This window comes from Canis aureus, chromosome 8 (genome assembly GCF_053574225.1).
Source record: "Canis aureus isolate CA01 chromosome 8, VMU_Caureus_v.1.0, whole genome shotgun sequence".
Lineage (NCBI taxonomy): Eukaryota > Metazoa > Chordata > Mammalia > Carnivora > Canidae > Canis > Canis aureus.
In genome coordinates, this window is record NC_135618.1 from 11,629,454 (window position 1) to 11,648,942 (window position 19,489).

General features: G+C 40.3%; 1 protein-coding gene and 1 long non-coding RNA gene across 33 annotated transcripts in view; one reads left to right on the top strand and one right to left on the bottom strand.

Moving 5' to 3' along the window:
- Positions 1-1,494, bottom strand: part of LOC144318328 (uncharacterized) — a 44,204-nt gene extending 42,710 nt beyond the window's left edge. Inside the window, exon 1 of one of the 2 annotated variants that reach the window (XR_013384179.1) lies at positions 1,373-1,494. This is a non-coding gene — a long non-coding RNA (uncharacterized LOC144318328). Of the gene's footprint in view, positions 1-212; positions 395-1,372 lie in introns of those variants that run through there. The other variant, XR_013384180.1, reaches the window with a different exon arrangement.
- Positions 1-19,489, top strand: part of ADGRL2 (adhesion G protein-coupled receptor L2) — a 619,232-nt gene that overhangs the window by 247,849 nt on the left and 351,894 nt on the right. The window lies entirely within an intron of this gene.

Here is a 19,489-nt window from a genome sequence, read left to right on the forward strand (position 1 = left end):
CCACTTATAAACTACAGACTTACCTGGCTGAAGGCTTGCATTCAAATTTCTTGCTCTGTTTTTTGGGGGCATTGGTAAATCAAGCCTAAAAACTGCCTTAAAAATGACAAACCATTAAAGCTTGGGGCTTACTAAATCATGCAGTTCATTAAAAAAATCTCTTATGTATTTCTAAACTGTTTTAGTAATGGAAATTACCTCACGTTACTTACCTGCAATCTTCTCTATTCGTGAGCAGAAATAGCTCAAACTGAAGCGTTTTCAGATCAAATCTAACTGTTGCTATTGCTATGAGGTTTGATTGGTTGATACAGAACCGTGTGGTCTATCTAGACTTGTATAAGGAAATGGAGTCTTTATTAAAGACATCTAAACAGTAAACCAACCTTGAAGAAATTCATTCATAATTTGTAGTTTGGACGATCTCAAATATTTTGGAAGCCTAATAAGACGCAGCTGTAAGTTGATTGGTCCATTAGGGGATTTTGTTGTTGTTGTTGTTTTTACTTAGTAGTTAGAATTATATTGATTCCCTTCAGTGGAGAGTCATGCTAAACAGGAAGAATGGGACCAGAGTACTTAGTTCCTAACATGAAAGTTATAAATGCTTTTGTTTTCAGGGAATGGTGAGCGCCCATCAAACAAACAGGAAGTATTGTTATGCACTGCAGGCAGAAAGGCTAAAGGTCTTCTGTTCGAACTTTTGGCCCTTCCAGAATCCTGATCCTTCATTATTTTGTTTAACTTGATGTAAGTCTTGACCAGTAGCTGACTCTGAGAAAACATTTCCTGACATCATTTTCACAGGTGATAAGGGATTATTATGCTTGCCTTTTCATTTTGGGTTGAGAATGAAAAGTCCTTCAGTGGTTTCTGGTTAATACTTCATACATGGTCTTTTAATTACCAGGTCAGGCTAATTCCCTCATTTAACCTTTAGCACTACAACTTCATTTTCAAACGTTGGTTAAAATAATCAATGTACACACACACATTCACAAACACACAAACACATTTAAAGGGGCAAAAATGTGCCATAATGGAACAAAAGAGATGTAGACTCTTTAATTACCTCATTCATAATATAAAGTGGTGAGAGAAGAGCAAAAAAGGTCAGGGTACAACAAATATAAAATTTAAATCTCTAAACTAATTTACTTTTTTTATTATACCAGCTAAAGCCAATGAAAGTAAACATGTATTCCATTATGTCACACTATTACGGATTATTATTAATATCTTGTTTCCAATTTCATGCAATTTTGGTATAATCCAAATCTGTGCATTAGCCTGGATAGGGGGTTTTGCTTGAGGTAATTGACATTACATAGTCCAAAGCACAGAAAGAAGAAAACATATCTATAATCTTTACCCATTTCCAAACAGAAGGGGATAATCAGGCCAATTCTTCTATTGTGTGCCCTCCCTCTTCATTCAGAGCTTCTTTTGAAGTCAGAGGGAGCTGGAGGAGCCAAGGCTGAGAAATGTGGCTGCAGGAAAAGAATGAATATTATCAGGTCAGATTCTTATAACCAGGTTTTATGCCACATTAACCATTGAGTTTCCTATAATGCAGAGTCTTTTATTATCACATTTACCTTCTGGTTTATTTCAAGATCACTAATGCAATTTCTAATAATAAACTGGGGATTTTCTTAAGCCTATTTATTTAAACTTCCTAGGGCTAGATCCACAACCCAGCCCCTCAAAAATATAAAGAAATAATGGTTCTTTTAAGAAAAATCGGAAAACTTAAAAAGGACCATTTTCTGCTTAAATGGAAATCTAGATGAATCAGAAACCTAGCCAAACCAACTGGCCTCCAGAGTGACTACAATGTAAAGAAGTTATGAGGTAGTGGGGGGTTACATGGGTAAAGCAGTTTTCTCTCAATTCTTTGCTTGCTACCACCTTCAAGGAGAGATCAAATATAGGATTGCCTTTATGTCACCGAGCTAAATTTCAGGCTTGCTCTAGCCCCTTGGAAGTGTATTTCTTAGCCCTGTCTGTTACAAATCACAGGGAACAATGGTTTGAATGAACAGACAGTTGTCCAAAGACTCTTCAGTTTCCAAATCTCCAACAAGAGGAAAATAATCGAAGGCAAAAACTAGAATAGAACTGATCAGCCTATCAGTTTGAGGGGCTATCTAAGAACCAGCCAAGTTCTTCATAAATATGTGTATATCTATATCTATGTCTATATCTATAGAGAGAGAGTACTACGCTAAGCAACGTGATCATTATTACAGATACTGAAACAAATCAAATGATCCTTAAAGAATTTTAATTTATATAGGGGAGAACGACATGTTAATTAACAATCACGAAAATAGGACAAGCATTATAACACAGGTGAGTACTTAGTGCTATAAGAGCATTAACCAGAGCTGGTCAGTAACAGCTTCACAAAAAAGTTGATAAATAATCTGCATCTTAAAGTATAAGCAGGTATTCACAAGCAGAAGAGGAAAGAGGAGTCATCCCAGGCAGAAGGAAGAGCACAGATTCAAACCAGAGCACTCTCTATTCAGGGAATAAGTCATTCAGTCTGACTGTAGCACATGGCCCTATTGTAGGAGGGAGAGTCTACTTACAATTTAGTTCAAAATTGCAGCCCAATAAAACAAAGCCTTGTACGTCATGCTAAAGAGTCAAGACTTCATCCAGGAAATAGTGCAAAGTCACTAAATGTTTAAAATGTTTAATCAGGGGAGTGACAGGATCAGAATTGTATTTTAAAAGACAGTTGACATCAGTATTTAAGAAGTCTCTGAGAGTAACAAGAACAGAATAATGGTCATCAGTTAGAGTAAACTCAAGAATTGAAAATGAGTGAGAGCCTTCGGTATGTTAATAAATTAAGGAGAGATTTTAGGAGGTAATTTTTTTTCGTTGGCAACCTCAATCAATACAACTTTTCATGTGTGTACTATCAAGCCGGGGTCAGAACAATATGGGTAAAGAAAAGATCGTTCCAGCATAGTTCATAGTAGAAGATGGTATCTCAAGTCAGAATTCCTAGAAATAGGGCTGGAGATAGGAATGCTTCTGAAAATGATTTATTAAGGGCGTGCTCTCAGAAGGGGAGCAGGAGAAGCAAAATAGGTAAAAGCACTTAGCCAAGAAGGATGTGGTCTCTGCTGAAAACTAGTGCTAGCGTAGCCTGGTCCCCTGGGGGTCCCTGGCACATAAATTGTACCACGGGGTTAACGCCTCTCATTCCCAGGAAGGGTAATTCTCAGCTGGTTGGCACTGTTCGGCTGAGGGCAAACCTTTGTGAAGAGTATGGCCCTGAGCTATTAGCAGCCAAACACGGCCGCTGGTGGATGGGAAGGACGCCAACAACCACCCCTGTAGTCCAGCCCTTACGCTGCTCAGACCCACTTTGCTTCTCATTCAAGTTTGCTCCTTGCAGGCCTGGATGCTTCAGGATTCTGGTTAGCCACATTTTCCGGGCTAACGTGTAAGAGGAGAAGAAGGAGAACAATCTACAGCTTCCCCTGCTGTGGTTTGTTCCAAGGCCGTGACATGGTCATTATCTCCCTCCTCCATCACCCCTCTAGATGCTCTTTCTTATGGGCTGGTACTTCTGCAGGTCTAGGGAGATTGCCTGGAAAGGTCAACCAAAGTACCAACTCTAAGGGGTCTGAGCACCAGGTTATCGTCCCCTAATCAGGCTGTGGTTTCTGTACTTGCCCACCACAGTTAAATAAGGTTCGGGGAAAATATGTCCCAACAGATCACTTGAGTGACAAACACACTGCTCCTTGCCTCTGATCTGTGGCATCTCTGCCGCCTCCTCATGATAATCAGGTCAGTTTCTCTGCCAATATAGTAACTTTTTTGTGGTGCCAACTAGTCTGCTGGCACAAGGAGCCCAAAGTAATCTGGCAATAGCTTTATGTTTACTGAGACTCTTGCTATATCCCCTGGTGGAAGTTTCCTTCTATTAGGACCTAGGACCTCTAGGCTCACAAAACCTAACTTTGCAGAGATGGCTCCTTGGAAGTTACAGTGAGTTGGGTCCATTTTATGTCTACCCTTTAATTCCTGGATTCATGTACCGTAGCTGTTGGAGACGGAGCACCAGATCATAGATAGCTACTGGCTTAAAGTGTATACAGAGGTGCCTGCGTGGCTCAATCAGTTAAGCATCTGACTTTGGCTCAGGTCCTGAAATTGAGCCCCACATCTGTCGCGGGGGGGAATAGGTCCCTGCACAGCCCCTATCCCTCTCCCTCTGCCCCTCCCCTCATTCATGCATTCATGCTCTCTCCCTATCTCTCTCAAGTAAATAAATAAAATCTTAAAAAATAAAAATAAAGTGTATGCCGTACCCTGAAAGATGGTTCCCATCCTCACAGGATATCCTCTCTAAGTCTTAGTTGCACCAGAGTAGAATAGGGCCAGTGACCCTTATGCTCATATGTCCTCTGCCTGCCGTACTTCCTTTGCCATAAGGTGAGTTCCTTGGTCCAGTTACCACGATGTTACCCATATAGTGCACACACATGATGTTCTGCAGAATTTCCAGACGGTTCCAATCGCTTCAGACTATATTTTGACTAAGCCAGAGAATTAACATAACGCTAAGACAAGACCACGGCTGCTGTTGTTCATCCATATGAATGCAAACTGCTTCTGATCCTCCTTCCTGATGGCTCCTGAAAATAACATATTTGCCAGAACAATAATACCTTATATCCAGTTACTCTGCCCTAGTGCATATGTCACATGCTGCATGGCAGCTGCGATGGAAACTACAACTTGGTTAACTTGGCAGCATTCCACTGTCATCTGCCATGATCCATCTAGCTTGTGTAGCATCTAGAATGCTGAATACATGGAGGAATGATGGGGATCCTCACCCCTGCGTTCTTTAAATCTATGAGAATGGTACTAATCTGTGCAATTTCCCTCAGGATGTGATTGTTGATTTCGATTTACTAACTTGGCAGAGAAGATAGCTTCAAGGACTTCCACATGGCTTTTGCTAATGTAATCGCCAATCAAGAAAACAAGGGTACGATCCTACCAACTCCTAATGGATACATTCAATCATACCTTCAGGGACTGGGTAAATGACTCCGGGTGAGCATGTGGACCAAGTAGACCCACCACAAAATGAATCTGGACCAGGACTCTATTTACTTTTCAACATTTATGTATCCCCACTTTAACAGGGACCCATGCGGTGCTGTGAGCATCAGCTCGTGCCCTGTAGCTAACAGTCACAGAGAGGTATGGGTATCCCTTCTCCCCTAGCGTACGGGTTCCTGAGTGAAGAGCTGTCATCCTTTGGAGGAAGGACTAGAGAGTTATATTTGCCATAAAGTTGCAGTTCTTTCCACATGGGACCCAGAATTCCCTTCAGTTAGTGGACCCTGGGTCTTAACACTGGCTTGGGTCTAAAGACAGAGCAAGAGATTAAGACTTTCATTCAGTTGCCTGACCTCAGCCTTTTGCCCATCTATTTCTTTAAAAATCTCTTTTGATAATATATAATAAATAATATAATAAATAATATAATTTGCATGGCTGGCTGCCCATCCCACTTGCCCTCACACACGGTAACCATTTCCATACATACTTTGGAACAGCTTCCGCTCCCACCCACAGGACAGTCATCCCAGCCTTGCTTCCCTTTGTGGTGATTGCACCCACTTTGCCTCTGACAATTCAGTGTTGGCCTGTAATCTCTGGTAATCTGGAACCTACCATCACCATTGCTATTCAGTGGACTCCAGTCCTGTAACAGAATCTCCAACTATCCCTGGCCTAAAAAGAACTAAGGTTTTCGGTGTTGGAATCCCCTTCATCAACAGATTTCTCACCATGTTAATAAACAGACTGTTCTGCAAGCCCTCCTGAGGAACATAGTCAACTATGGATTTTTCAGTCTTATTTAATGGACCCATTTTTCATGTCTATTTCCTATCTGTTTTTCCCTTCTCCCACAATCTATTACTAGAGCACTGGGATCTCTAATTCATTTCATGTGAACCGTCACTTTTTCCCAGCAACCAAGAGCTATCCCAGTCTTATATTAGACACATCATCCAGGGCCTTGCCAGGGTGTTAACTCGGTGTCATGACAGAGTAACCCCATATCAGCGAACAGTCCTTCTTGCTTTGTACTCTGCCCACCTTGATCCAGATCCCTCAGGGCCCACCCCCAGGCAACACCCGGTACCCCCTTAGTATGGAGTTCATCTCCTCCCTCAGCAGGCCATTACTTTCCTAGCCAAGACATGCAGAGATAACAGCCCAAATTATCAGTCTGACTCCTGTGATGGAAAGTACAGACAGATCCTGAAGATTGTCTTGTAAGGAAACTGCCTCACCTGAGACTTCTTTATAATCTTCAAATCTTTCCACCAAGAGAGCAGGGGCTTACTAGCCACTGCTGCCAACCACAGTGCTCAGGAGAATGTACAGAATTAGGGTTCTCAACTGCCCAAATATCCTTATCCCAAATTTCAAGATCTTACTCCTTTTTCTTTCTGACTTTGGTCTCTGACTTCTGACTTTGGCCTAAGAGACTTGCCAAGGCAGAGAATTAAGCTTTTTTTTTTTTTTTTTTTTTTAAGTTTTGCCACTTTTACAATTATGATGTGAGCTTGATCTTCAAATGTGTCTGCCCTCTAGCTACAAGAGACGAGCGTCTCTTTAAATGCTTCTAATGAAACTTTCTGACTCCCACAGTTTGCTTTAAAGTCTGAATAATAGATCTGAGCCTATGTGGCAGATAGACTCTTAGATGGCTCCCAATGAACCCTGCCTCCTAGCATTTACAGCATTGTTTAATCTACCCCCTTGAGTATGAGCTTGGCCTTTGAGACTTGCCTTAAGCCAAGAGAATATGGCAAAGGTGATGGGATGTCACTTCCATGATTAGGCTACATCAGATTGTCACTTCCTTCTTGCTAGCAGAATCCCTCTCTTGCTGGCTTTGATAAATTAATCTGACATATGAGAGAGACTCATGTAACCAGGAACTAAGGAGGGCCATCAGCCAACAGTTCAGAAGAAACTAAATTCTGTCAGTAATCACAGGAGCTTGTGATTGGATGCTTTCCCAGTCAAGCCTTCAGGTGAGACTGTGCCCAAAATGACACGTTGATTGCAGCCTTCCAAAAGACCCTATAGCAGAGGACCCAGTAAGCCATCCCTCAACTCCTGACCCACAGACACAGGGAAATAATAAGTGTGTGTTGTTTTAAGCTGCTAAATTTGTAATAATCTGTTACATAGCAGTAGTAACTAATAGAGCGTGTCCCTTTCTCTCCTCAATGCATCAATGAGACTAACAGTTACACAAATCCACAGTCCTCATAGTTCCAATTTCCTTATGCCTCTCAAGGCCAGACATTAAACTAGCTACAGCATCCCCTTCTACCTGTATCTCAATCCAACTTACCACCATGAATGAAAATTTTAGCCTGGAGTCAGCAAAATGTTTCTAAAAAGGAAGTGATAATGAATATTTTAGGTTTTGCAGGCCATTTGGAGTCTGTCTCAAATTCTCAGCTCTTATGTGACAATATATACACTAATGATATGATACTAATGAATGTTTTAATGTTCCAATAAAACTTTATTTACAAAAAGCAGCGAGCTGGATTTAGCCCAGAGATCATAGTTTGCTGACCTCTGATCTTAATCACACTGCTAGATTGGCAATGAGAATGACTCCCTGCCATCCACCTCCAGGATCCCATCTTAGACTCTACCGCCTGGGACCATTTCTAGTACAATCCATTTTGGTTTGGGTTCTCTCAAAGCAGAATCTAAGAAAAAGATTCTTGCAAAAGTGATTTATTGGGGCAGTGCTCATAGGAGAAGTTGATGGGAGGAGCCAGAGGCAAGGAAAGGAAGAAGCTAAGCAAGGATATGTGCTCACCTGAAAATTGTGAGAGCCTTGTCCTACAGGAAGCCCTGGAGCACCAGACTTCAATCCACCCTTCAATCCACCTTTTATATTCCATATACATCAGTTAATCATGGCTGCTGGCTTCCCCCCTGGGGGAATATTCCAAGCAAGGCTGCTTCCCTTCTCAGAAGATAAAGGCAGCTGTGAGCTTTTAGTAACCACCCCTCACAGCAGCTGGAGAATGGGTATTTCTCTATTCCTCCCCTGGGTTGCAACCTTCACCCCAATTAAACTCTTCTTAACAGCTTGGAAACACTTTTCATTAATTTCTAAAGGATGGAAATGGGGTGGTTAAAATACAAAGACTATTAACAATGCTTAAAAGGATGCAAAATCATTTCTGTTAGTTTTTGTTATATATTTTATGGTGCTGATTATCACTTTCCTTGGCCTTCTGTCATATTACTCCTAACATAGTCAAAGTCGATAGAATCAAAATGACAGTTTGGAGAGAAATTAAGGAAAACATGGGCAGTACCCAGATGCAAAGCAAATAGCTCAAAGTTCTTCTATCATCTGGTGTTCACTATCACAAGGTATAAGAGCAATCACCATGGAGACAAGCTGCTTCAGTTTCTCCCTCACTCCATCCCATACTAGCTGTGTGAACGTGAGCATGTTACCTAAAAATTTCTGTGTCTCGATTTCCCATCTGTACAATGGTGCTAATGTCATTCTCTAGTACATATGATCGCTGTAGGGGAAAAAATGAATTAATACATAGGGTGTTTACGACAGTACTTGGTATGTAGTACACACTTAGTAAATGTTCACCTTATCTTTACTTTTGTTGCCGTTACATTTATCGTGACCGCCAACTTACCTACTGCTACTTTTAAGTAACTTTTTCAGTATACCCTTAATTGCACTGTGTGTTATCGGTCCTATTCCTTAGTCCTGCACTTCAGAATGCTAGAAAATAGAATTAGATTAGTCTGCTCTCAAGCAAAACCCCCCTAGTCTCCTTTCTAAACTCCAAGGGAAATTCTGCAAAGAGCCATATTCTTGAGTCCCTCCTGTAGAGAAAGAGTTGGAGTGCACCTATGCTTCTAAGTCAAAACCAAGGAAATTTTTTTTTCTTTATCCACATCTGAGATAATTATCTCTCAGTAATAAAACTTCAAGAGTCTCCAATTTTGGTAAGGTAAAACTATGCCTTAATTTTCTGATCCTCATCGTCTGTCTAGCGTTTGTACTTCTCTTCATCCTTATAAATCACATCTCTCTTCATCTTCATAAGTCACTGCTCAATAAACAAGAAAATAGGAACCAAGCAATCAGGGAGATTTGGAAGAAAGATCACAATTATTTGACGAGTGAAACATCTGGAAAGGGATCATGGCCTCATTATCTTTCAAAAATAGTTAATGAAACTCTTCTTTTAGTTCACCGAAGAATTGTAAGTGGAAGTGCTTCATCAAACATTAACTAAGAAAATGTATGCCAATGCTTTGGATAAGTCAAGTTGTCATTCTGCTCCATAAATATTTATTCTGCAGATGGTTTTTAAACCAACCAGTATCCTTTTTATAAGGAAGAGTTAAGTTGGTATATTTATTTTAGATTATATTACAGAACTTTTTTCAACAGTTGGGATTTTTAAAAACATGTATTCAATTCCTTCTCCTATTTAAAATCAGTGGCTTGAGTTGAACAAATCCTAATGGAGTAGGAATTCCCTAACTTATCAGGTGAAGGATTGGTCTCAACCTATTACAGTTCTCACTGTTTCCTTGGCAATGCAAAAATCTGTCTTAAAAAATCAGAAATCTTTTGAAATCCTGCTCTTCAGAAAGAAAATATTTCAAATCAATAAGCCATTGGACAGCAAACAGCCTTTGAAAGCTAATTAAACTGAAGAACTAAATGATTTCAACTTAAACGTGATTATGCCTTTCTGGTTTAAAAACTCATTCTTTTAATAAGGATTTATGTATAACATAATAAGGAACAACTGGTGTCATGTGAGCCAACAAACGCGTTAAACATCAACACACTGCATTGTGTCTATTTGCTTCAATCACCAAACACTTATTGAGCACCGACTAAATGCCAGGGACTGTGACAGGTGCTAACAATGCAAAAATGAAACGGTGGTTACTGCCTTCAGGGAATTCATAGTCGAATGCAGGCGACAGCCACTGCGGCAACTATCTATAATGCGGTATGACAAGTGCGGTGCTAGCAGCATCAGCTAAGTATTAGAGGAGCAGGGGGGACAAAGTGGCTGCCCGAATGTGGTTTAAAATTGGGAAATGCAAGAAGAACTTTTTAAGAGGCAAGGATCCCTTAAAAGAATAAAAGGCAGTCAATGTATGAATTGAAGATTAGCCAAAGCCTTCCTGGGAACAAATAGGGAGGAAAATGCTTCAGTGTAACCTCCCAGGAAAAGCAGGAGGGGAAACACTGAAGGAGCCACCAGATTGTAAGCACTGTCCCTATTTTAACATCTCGGGAATGTTTTGATGGGAACTAAATTGTGACTCTAATGACAGACCTCATTCTGCGCAACAGCATCCCTGCGACTATGAATGTACTAAATTTCACTAAAATCATTAACAATTACAAAAGATCGTTATTTCAACGTGGCAGTCAACCACATGCTAAAAGTAAACTAGCACCGTGGTGTCTTCGGTTCGGGAATAAACTTGGGCACAGTCGATTAATATCGAAGAAAGTTACGGTGTGACAAAAAGTGAAGCGTTCAGCTCTTCATTCAGTTAATAAAACCCATTTAGTGGGCAAGATATAATTACACGAAGCTGTAATATGGATGTATTGCTTTGGCATTTGCTTTCATATCTCTTTAGGCTGTTAAACATATTACCAACCACGGTTCTTTATCTATCTTCTCTCCCATTCTGCTTCCAGAATGCACAGATTTTACTTTTTTTCCAGACAGGCTTCTGAGAAAGGTGGTTAAAGTGTATCAAGCGATGAAAACCTCTGGCTTGACGATTTTTTTTTTCCCCTGAAAAATTTCCCACACATTTTATTTGGGAGGTAACACACAAGATTGAATTCTCTGCCTCAGTGGTCAATTTGCCTCTTGGTTGATAAGCGGCCACGACTATGTAAAACTGCAGCTCCTTAAACTCGTCCCTCTGTCTGTCTCCGCACTGGCTGGTTTGGGTCAGTAAGATTTTTCTCTTTAAGCTTTCTGAATGTTTGAATAACATGATTAACTTTTAAAAGCACTCTACAAAATAAAGATTTAAATACAGCCCCTGCCCTGTGAATGTAGAACATAATGAAAAGGCGCCTTCCAAACAAAGAAAAGATGGAAAGATATTCTTCTCTAGAAAAGAAAGTGACAATAGGGAAAACCAGTTGTCTCTTTTTTTAATCCTTTGTCTTTGACATCTGTCATTTGGGGGAGAGGGTTATGTGGGTGTTGGGTGGTGTTACAGTAGTAGTTGAAAAGTTCTCTTCACCTTGTGGTGCTAATTCTCTACCCTTTGTCAATAACTTTCTATCTTACATTATTATTTTCAGATATTTTTCTCTCTAGCTCCCAGCTCAAGAATTATATTTGCAAATATTTTACACACCTGAATTAAAGTTCGAAAAAAAACACAATAGCAATAATAATGATTAAAATGTATGAACTTATTTAATGTTGCACAATTTTCAAAGCACGTGTGTATATTTCATCCATTTGATCCTCATTGATAACTGCATGGATAGGGAGGGTAGGTACTACTGTTTTCATTGTACGTGTGAGAAACTTAAATACTTTGACTGGGTTCTTCCAGAAGCTTAACACAAGGATTCAAGGGCAGGCCCAGTAATCCCCCCTTATCTGGGGAGGATACTTTCCGAGAAGCCCAGCGGATGCCTGAAATCCTGCAGTACCAAACCCTCTGTAGACTGTTTCTTCCTGTATTCCGTACCTATGATAAAGTTCAACTTGTAAATTTGGCACAGCGGGAGATGAACGACAATGACACTAACACTAGAACCATCATAATAAGATAGTGTCATGTATGTGACACGTGAATGTGGTCTCTCCCTCTCAGAATACCGTATTGTACTCCCCCTCCTTCCTGTGAAGATAGGAGATAAAACACCTCTGTGATCAGAGGAAGTGAAGTGAATGACGTCAGCATTGTGACGGAGCATTAGGCTACTACTGACCTCCTGACAACACCTCGACCACAGGCAACTGAAGCCATGGAAAAGGGACCTCGGGGTGGGAGGTGGGGGGATCATTGCAATTTATTTGGGAGCTGACCCCAGGAAACACTGACAGGGAGTGAGGAAGGAGACAGGGGATGGAAGAAAGCCAATAAAAAGTGCATTTTCAAGGCAGTTCCAACTTGGTAACTGGAGCTTAGTCCTGCTGGGGACCCCTGAAGGATGGTATAGACCACAACTTAGTATTATCAGCCCAGCCAAGGGGCAAAGAGGCTGGCATATTTATCTACCAACTCCCCATCCATCTTTGGTTGAAATTGGCCTCTGGAGAAAACAATTCTAGGGCATTTCCGGCTTGCTTTATTCGTAAACTGAGCTTATTCTCAGAGAGGAAAAAAAAAAAAAAAAAAAAAGTCCTCAGAGTCACAGGTGTTCACAGCAAGCAGTGTTCAGGTGCATAGGTGGATGCTGAGTGAACACGGGTAGGGCAGGACCAAGTCGGCTGACCGGGGTCAGCAAGGGTGGGATTAATCAATCCAAAGCCACTCAGTCAGTGTAGGCAAGGCCAGGAAAGAACCAGATAGATTCCCTGATACCGTAAAATAGATGGCAGTCCCTGTGCTTAAAAGTGTAGGTTAGGAGAGAGAAGAGAAAATATACTAAAACATGGAAAAACGCTCTGGGAAAAGGTCTCACAGTAACTGAAAATTATCTACCCAGTACATAGGATAAAATTATGCAAAATCTACAGCTTTTACAGAATGCAAATATCAATATCAATGCATGATCCTTTACACAGCAAACATACTAATATCCTGCCAAAATACATTGCCAAGATGTTCAGTCCAATTGAGGCATTTTGCCAAGGACACTGGAACCAATTTGAGTATTTACAAGTGCCATAATACATTTAAAGGACACGTATATTGCAGAAAATGATGACACACAAGCGTTAGGCAAACATCATGTAGACAGGTCACAGCCAACATGGATATGCCACCACTTGACAGCCTCTTCACATCAGTAGCACTCACTCACCAGTAGTAGTGGGTTTTCACAGTTGTGAAATATTTGCATACAGATGTGAAGGTATTCTTGTGGCTTACTCAATAAACCAGAATGGGGCTTTATGCACCCCTGAGTTTTCAATTAATGTTGTTGACAGAATGAATGGCTATTTATGCCAACCAGCCTTTCATGTTCATTCATGGTACACAATACCTAAGTCTTAAAGACCTCATCTAAATGCCTCCCCTCTTAGGAGGGTGCTTATGGATTCCATTGTATGTATCGGGTAGCATAAGGTTCAATGATTCTATCTAATCAGCAGAGTGGACCTTACATTTTAGCAAAGCCTGCTGCAGCCTTTGTTCTGCAACGGGGCATTATCCTACAACTTCTACAAGAAGTCGAATGTCTGTATGAAGATCTTAGGCAACCGGTGCCCGAACTTAACTTTCCCAAGTATAAATACCCCATCCTTATCATATCCCAACACTCAAACATTTGGGGGATAGATACCTACACAGGAAAATTGTGCTCCTACGTGTAGTAAATTATTAGTACACTCATCTGTCTGTGTGAATAAAGGCCTAGCGCATAGTTGGAACCCAGTAAATGCTTGCTGAACTTAATCAACAAACAAGTGGCAAAACTATCAGCCTTGGCCACTGTATTTTCAAAGCTTTCTGCAACATGGTAAAGTTTCTGGGACAAGAAAAGTAAAACTGAAGACCCCTCCTTCATCCCACCCATCCCACAACCTTTTCAAGTAAGCAAAGGAATGTGGAAATGCTACCTGAGAAAGGTGTTCGTGGTAGATGAGCAGGATAACGCCTTTCTACTTGGATTAGAAATGGAGAATTCCATTGGGTTTCATCATTATTCATATCAATTAAAATCAAAACTATAATTTTTCCTTCTGTACAGATGTATTCTTTGAAAAAGAACTTTCCCAAATATATGATGTCTTTTTAGTGGTATATCAGCCCTATAAAGGAACCAAGGATTACTGTCTCTATTTTTCAGATGAGAAAACGAAATCATTAAGCTTAAGTGATGGCCCCAAATTTATCTATTTAAGTAGAAGAAAAGCCAAATTCCACGCAGGTGACATCAGAGACTGGGATACTGATGCAAGCTTACCATACATAATCTAAAATAGCGCATTTTAGAGGTTCATACTTCGTTTCCTAAGTTTCGAGATGCCACATAAAAAATGCAGACATGTTTGTTTACTTCTGCAAAGCAAATTAAATGTGTCGTCCCATGCATTATTGATGTCTATTATTTTAATTCCTAAGAAGTATGTGTATCAAATTGCCTTTACAAGAGAAACTATTAGAACAACTTGTATTTACATGCCTTTTTAGTTTACGCTCAAGTATTTATTTTACTGCTAACTTCAGGACAGTGATCTAACGTGACACTATTTTCAAAATCTGATGTGCTGTTTCTGCAGCAGAGATCAGTGCTTGCACACCAGGGAACACCAGCCTGGGTTAGGAATACACAAGACTAGAGGCTCATCATTAAGGGCTCATGTGCAACAAGCAAAGAAGTCAGATCAAATGGTCACCAAAGGTCTGGAACGATAAACTAACCTTGGAGGAGTTTTTTAAATTTTGACAACATTTGCCCAACATTTCTAGAAGAATCTCAGCAGCAGTTCTAACCCATCTCTAACTTCTTATTCTTTTCAAGTATAGTTCATTTCTTCTTGAAATCTTTCTCCTGCTCTATGGCCAGCACAGACAAGTAGGGACAGACAGGCCCAGCAGAGACCCCAGGCCTCTTAGAGCTAATTTAGGGCAAAGGCATAGAGATGCCTCAGGCAAATATTCACAGGGCTCTCAGGAACTCTAACGGCAAGGGAAGTCACTGCCCAATTTACAGTTACACACTCTGACTGTCAGAACTTTAAATATGAAAGGGAAATTAGAGGTTATTTAACCTAATATACTCATTGAATAGATTAGGAAGCAGGTCTCTGAGAACTTCCATGACTTGCCCAAGTCAATGGCAAAGCGAGAGATAAAACGCAGCACTCAGAGCGAAATAAAATATATTTATCTATTTAAAAACATAAGATATAATCAAGATAGACTAGTGGTGAAGCTAGTGGACCAGACTTAAGAGCGCAAGATTTCTAGGTAAATCTTGATTTACTTGGAAGCCTTGAGATAGAATACAGCAGGTTGGTTGGCCTCCCTGCCTAAATAATGAGGTTAATATTTATTTCTGAAAAGGCTTAGATCTATCATCTGAAGCCTTAAATCATATCCATTCAATGCCAGGCTTAAGCATTATAGTAATGAAAAGGAACAGCCAGTCTGAAACACAGAGGCTGATGATAAATGCTAAAATAATGACTATGCTTCCACCCTGTGCATAGGTGATCACTGGTGAGGGAAGGGCATGACTGCAACTGCTTTCTCCTTGGTGCAGTGTAGAGTTGAGCAGGGTGATTTATAAACCTCAACACATTGAAGACCAAAAAAATAAATCATTAAGTAGTGTGGCTCATGATTCAACTTGCTTTTTTTTTTTTTTTCTAACATGGGTAATAAATTGTGTGGGCTTTAATAATTTATGGGAGATGTTGTTATAATGTGAGAATATTAACTTTGGTGAGTCTTTTAATTTGCTTGTGATGTCAATAGTGTGCTGAAGTGTTTCTTCTCCAGGACAGCAGTGCTGCTGGTGCACAATTGTATTTTGACACTTCAGTCAGAGGCTCCTGGGGACTAAATGAGACAGTTCACTTTAGCACTGAGCTTATCAATTTGGTGCACGTCCCTCAGGAATTACATGCCACAAAGAGAATTAAACAGAATGGTTTGAAAGCACTTAGAATCATATTAACACATTCGCATACAACCCTTTTCCCCCATGTCCTTGTGGAAACATAACCTAACAAAGGCCATTTTATTTCTGCCCAGGACTACTCCTTGGGTTTGTAAGAAAAAAAAAATAGATAAAAGAGAAAAATTTAAAACTAACAGAATACAACACCAGGAAAGCCACTGAAATTTTCTAGATTCATCTGGGAATGTGGCCAATCTCTTCCCGGTTAATAATGTCCTTCACAGATTCCCTCAGATGTGTGACAATAGTGACCCTCCCTTAGTTCAGACATTATTCCTCACTGTCCTGCCTATGTTTTCTGTCTGGAGGGAAAGAGCCATGCAACCATTCAGTGAACATACACACAGAGTGACAAAAGAAGCAGAAGGAGAGAAAAAGGAAGAAGAAACAGTTCAAGAGATAATGTGAGAGTAAAGAAAGTGTGTGGGTGACAGGAATAAAGAGGCTGAGAGCATCATCAGAGCTCTGAACCCAAATTCTAAATTTAATCTAGAAGCTATGCCAAATAAATAAAGGCCTACATCTTTTCATATTTCAAATCAACATCTCTCAATATGTAGTTTTGAGAGATTAAAAATGAAGTGACCAACGCAGGAAGAAACCAGCAGATGAGACAGCACAGGAAGCCTTGGTGGTAAAGTGCAGAAGGCTGGTGTTACAATATTATGAAGGTATCAACACCACGTGATGGTTGGAAGTTAATGAATGAATGGAAAAAGCAAACAGAATCAATGATTTAGACCTAGGTCTCTCTCATTCTTTTGTGCTCCTAATGGCTATTCTCATGTCTTTACATTTTCATTAAAATATCTTTCTTTCCTTTGACCTGAAATATTTAGTTTCTCTCTCCGAACCCGAACCTAATCTGAATTTAGGCCTTTCTCTCATACCACAGCCCCAAGAAATTCTCACCAGTCTTGGTTGGCTATTTATTCTTTGACCTCAGCACTTTGTCCTGCTTCCTTATAGGGTTTAGCTCAAGGTTTGTTTCTCTCCAAAGATGGGCTGCGTGAGTGTGAGTGTGTGTGTGTGTGTGTGTGTGTGTGTAATGATACATGCATTACAACATGTTTACTTGTTTTCCAGAAAATATAGATGCATTATCTAAGCAATAAATCCCTTTCATAACTAAATCAACCTATAATAATACCAGGTCTCTATGCTGCTACCTAGACTGACCCACAGGATACTGTACATTTCTGACATACTAAGAAAAACTTTGAAACTGCAAGCTTTTAAAATTGTTTCCTTGTATTTATCCCTCAGTCAACCCGTGACATTCTGAAAATGCCAACATGTGGAGTATTACATGATAACTTGTGCTATCAAAGAGAAAGGGAAAGATGCTCAGGAAGAGAGGACAATCAGAGAAAATATTTTACAACTGCCAACATTTGACTACTAGTGCAACACTGTTTATGCCCAAAAAAGAAGAGGGAAAGCAAAGGCTCTTCTATCAAAGGCTAGTCCTATTCCTTCCCTTTTTTTAAGGCAGTCGGGCTTATTTATTAAAGTCTAAATAAATTTAGCAACTTCATTAGGGCTGTGATTCTTAAAAATTTTTTTTCAAGATTTTACTTTTAAGTAATCTCTATACCCAACATGGGGCTCAAACTTATAACCCCTAGAGCAAGAGTTGCCTGCTGAATCAACTGAGCCAGCTCGGCACCCCTAAGAAACATCTTTTTGCTGGTCAGTCTTATATAGAACCCAATATCCTACACAGAATGTGGAGGAGCTACTTTGGTTGAAATGGTGAGAGGCAATCTGGAGCTCTCGGTCCTTGACTTCCTATGGGCAGGTCTCTCCATAGACTCCTGCAGTGCAGTGGGTACAGCCTGAAAACCCTCAGATTAGAATATAGGACAAAGCTAATCATAAATTGCATTCCGGAGAATCAAATAAATAGGTAAGGTCAAAGCAAATTGTCAGAGCAACAGGCAACAGTGCCATCTGCAAGCAACCATCTCACACCGTTGAGTTTTCATAGCAAGTGCTAACAAATGAGAAGCAATCAAGCCCAAAACTGTGGGGTTTGGGGATGAAAATTTCTCATTGATAAAACGGGGACAGTCTTGGATAAATCAAGACAGTTGGTCCCTCTCCTGAAGGGACCCTCTGTGAGGGGCCAGGTAACTAATCAACTCATTTCTTTCGATATTGAGGGGGTCAAAACAGCAACATCTTCCCACAAAGAACACAGCCCATTAAGATTAATCTGAACCATGTGTGGTTGGCATTAGAGCACTCTAGGTTCTTTGATGGGGAAAGAGTGGGAGTGAGGATACAATGAAAAGGTACCTCTGTTATAAACCACAATACAGAGGGCAGGTATACAAACACACTCCTACTTTGAGAAAGCCTTATTGTTTTTATTCTTATCACCAATTGGTTCCTCCTGTAACAAATAAATGTGTTGTAATGCTCATATCATTACACACACACACACACACACACACACACCTACACACCCCAAAGACCAATCGGAGGTCCTTTCACTCCATATTTAGCGCCCGGTGTCCTACTAATCACATCATCTGGGGATGTGATTTAGGGTCACCGATGAGGACAGCATCGGGCCAGCAATTCCCTCAGATGCTATAATGTCTGCCATCCAAGGTCAACACAAAGAGCCCTTCCCCAGGCTGCACATCCTTTTGTATCAGCCCTGCCTGTGGAGATTGGGCTCTGCTTTAATTACAAGGCTGAATTCTAAATGTGCTTGGTGTTTGTCAAGTCAGGAAGAGAGAAAACCATCCTGTCTGTGATTTATGTGTGCCCAATGACAAACTAGATTATTCAAGTGAGAAGAGCAGATGGCCCCAAAACAAGACAGTTATGGCCCACAATTATAATAATTATAGCACCCAGTGGTTCTCCAGGATATCAAGAGAGCAAGGAATCTAACAGTCACCCCAAAGACACTTAAAGAAAAAGGAGTTTAAACTAAGCCCCAACTAATAAAACATGTCGAGACCCTTCTTCATCAAGATGAAAAGGTTTATTTCCTCATAGTAGAAGACAGCACCACAGGGAGACTGCGCCGCGAGTAGACCATGGCCCCAGGCAGGACTTGCAGTTTCTCTGGGAATGTCATCAGCTACTTCTGTGAACATCAACTTTGTGAGCAAGGACATTGCACTGATTTGGGTTATCTTGGGAGAAACCTAACTTCTCAAGGGCTGATTTACATCAGTCATTTTCGTCCCTTATTTCCATTGCCGACAGTCTGGTTCTATTGTCTGTGACGATTAGATTTTGCAGTCTTGAAAATAGCCATGCAAATTACCAAAATGTTTTCCATTTGAGACCTTATACATATTTGAATAAAATCAACTCTAAGCTGTTAAATGGAATTAAATGAAATAGGCTAAATCTGATGACTGAAATTTTAAAACTTCTACAAGAGGCTCCCCTATCCCAACCCTTTTATTAATGGCCAATTGTAAATGACTTTCGCAAATGGAAACACCATTTGTCACTTTTTTTTAACAAGTACTGACTGCACTGTACTGTCTCAACTCCCCCCACTCAATTTAAGCATCAAGA